The sequence below is a fragment of the Anomalospiza imberbis genome, chromosome 1 (genome assembly GCF_031753505.1).
Source record: "Anomalospiza imberbis isolate Cuckoo-Finch-1a 21T00152 chromosome 1, ASM3175350v1, whole genome shotgun sequence".
In the NCBI taxonomy this organism is placed as follows: Eukaryota; Metazoa; Chordata; class Aves; order Passeriformes; family Viduidae; genus Anomalospiza; species Anomalospiza imberbis.
In genome coordinates, this window is record NC_089681.1 from 148,446,891 (window position 1) to 148,449,648 (window position 2,758).

Here is a 2,758-nt window from a genome sequence, read left to right on the forward strand (position 1 = left end):
GAGCATATATTCGATGACTGATTAGAACTTCCCCTCTGAAGTACTTTTATACATCTAACTGATAAACTTTTGATCTTCAAGCCAAGCATTACTCCACCAGTGGGTTAAATTAGAAGTTAAACACATAGCTATTATTACCAAGTATTTTCCCCTCTCTCTTGCTTCAGCCAGGAAACATTACCTGAATAAACTCAGGCTGATCACATTTGGATGTCCTTATACAGGCAGCAAATGCAAGAAGTCAGTTTGAGAGGGGACCATATTCCTTTATTCCAATAAACAGCTGTTTAGTTCTGTAACAGGATGAATGAAACTTGAATTTCTTGGCACTTACTGGAAGAAGAGATTATGGTCTCTAATTGTTTTTTTTTTTCTTTTAAAGGCCAACCTGATGATAAGGCTGAAGAATATTTGCCAAATCAGCCTGAACCATGGCAGCAAGTAGTATTTTCCAGATTAAATCCCAAAACTTTTAAAGTCTATGGTCAAAGAATCCATTTCAATCAGCCTCCTGAAAGCAGTGTACCTGAGGAGCTTTTAGGTGATATTTTGGACATGTGAAGTGGCAGAAACAGGCAAAAAAATGTTTACCTATGTTAGTTCGTTTTTTCCCACCTCAGCTGATTTAAGGATATGGTTTGTTGAGTTTGTTGAGTTGTAACAGCTCCATGAGGATGCAACTGAACTGATACAAGGAAGAGAAAAGTGAGGGAGCACAAAGCATCCTTGCTGCTGCAGAAAATGCCATATGGAACCAGGACTTCTGCTGGGATGAAACTGTCACACCTCTGAAATACTGATCACAATGAGGGTTACTGAGGATCCAGCAGGTAATGAAACAACAGAAAAAAAAAAAAAAAAGAAAATAAAAAGAAAGGGTAGATTTTTTTTTCTTCCTTCTTCCATTGTGCATCATAAATCAGGTTTTGCATTCATCACTGGAGAGGCTTTAAAAGGCTTTTTAAAAGACTTTGAAAATAACAAACAAATAAAAAAACAAACCAACCCAAAAAAAACAACTCCACTGCCAAGTGTCATTCATTAGGCTAAGCTAATCTTGACTCTACTTATGAAGATCTAATGAAAAGTTATCCAAGAACTGTTATTGTTATTGTTATTGTTATTTGGCACAGCAAGCTAAACCAGCCCTGTGGTTTAACACTCTTTGTTTCTTGGGCAGTTTCTGGTAAATACCCAGAAGATCAGAAATGATTTTTAAAAGTGATCTTGCCAGTGCTAAATTTTTAGAATCATGTAAAGTCTTCCATAAGGCAGGGTTTGAAGATGCTTATTTACAACTTTCTCCATGTATTTATAGGGAATTTCTATTTTTCTTGCATCAAGTGTTCAGAACTCTTTCCATAACCAATCAGAATAATAATAATTAAAAAAAAAGTAAAATTGGAGGGTTCTGAGGGTTTTCTTCACTAAGTTTCTTTCCAGTGGTTTTGTTACAGAATCTGGAGAAACAAGTGAAGTGTGAACTAGCTGGGTACTCATAGTGCAGGGTGTGAGTTGACAGCACTGAATTTTGGTGTGGCATGAAATTCGTGTCCTCTTTCCCAGGGGTGGGTAGCACAGAGTTATCAGAGAATTTCTGTAATAAATTATGAGTCACTGATGGTTTCCTACACTGATGGTTTCCTCCCTGGTGTGCCAGCCAGGGAGAAGCAGAAAGCTTATTTGATCAAGTTTTCAGAGTTTGTAATGGAAATATAAAAGCCATAAAAATTTGAGGAGGCTTAGGGATTGTTTGGGTTTTTTTTTTTTTTCCTTTTTCTTTCATCCAGGATATTCATGCCTTGACTTGATGCTGCTCTTCTATCCCAACAACCCTTTCCAGCCTGGTGTCCTGTGCCCACTGTCTCTCCCTATTCAAAAATAATAATTAATATCATCTTCCTGCTTGCCCAGCTAGCAGAACACACATTCACACTTCCTGTTTGAGACTGCAGCACTAAGTCATCTGTTTCATAAGACCGCTCTCCTTTAAAAATAGCCGTGTGTGTTTGGGAACACTGCCTGCCTGTCCCTGCCATAGGATCCTCCCTCACCATTGCATTTCCCATTGTGTCAGCACGAGGCTTTTTGACCCTGAAGGTGGAGCCAAACTTCCAAATTCTTCCTTGAAATCCCAGCAGCTGCAGGACCCTCATGGTGAGTGCTTTAGTCGGGTTATTTTTAGAAAGGCAGCTTTAACGGTCTAAATTTGTCCTCCTTTGCCCAGGAGCAGCTCGAGGTAAATTCTGCGAAGTAAAGGAAGCTGAAGATACTAAGCCAGTGTGTGCAGCAGCAGATCCAGGCATCACAGCTCCTTTCCAGCTCAAGTCAGAGTCAGATATTGCTTTTCCTGCTAATTTTATGCAGAGGATGTTTCACTACTGTGGTGACAGTGGCACCAAATAAAATTGACAAAATAAAAGTGACACCTTTTGCACTGGTTTCACCAGGAGTGAAGTCAGGCTGTTTTCACCTGAGCATCAGGAGAGAGCCTCCACACAAGGAATGAGCTCTCTGAGGAGCTGAAGCAAAGCAGAGAACAGCCAGGATGGTTCAAGCACACAGCTGTGCCCCAGATGTTGCTCCAATTACCTTACAAGCCAAGCACTGTGCAAAGCTTGAAGTGGAAATCTTAATAGACCTTGAAGTCAAGGGAAATGTTTTTCCCTCCTGGATATTTAATACAAATTCTAGAAACAACCCAAGGGGAATATTCCTCTCCCTCCCCTTGTCATATGAGATTCAGATATCCACCCCC

The 2,758-nt window shown here is 40.0% G+C and overlaps 1 long non-coding RNA gene across 1 annotated transcript; it reads left to right on the forward strand.

The window, feature by feature from the left end:
• Positions 1-1,795: 1,795 nt before the first annotated feature.
• LOC137485356 (uncharacterized) lies at positions 1,796-2,392 on the forward strand. The gene is made up of 2 exons (XR_011005298.1): positions 1,796-2,157; positions 2,228-2,392. It is a non-coding gene; the product is annotated as an uncharacterized lncRNA (long non-coding RNA).
• The last annotated feature ends 366 nt before the right edge of the window (positions 2,393-2,758 follow it).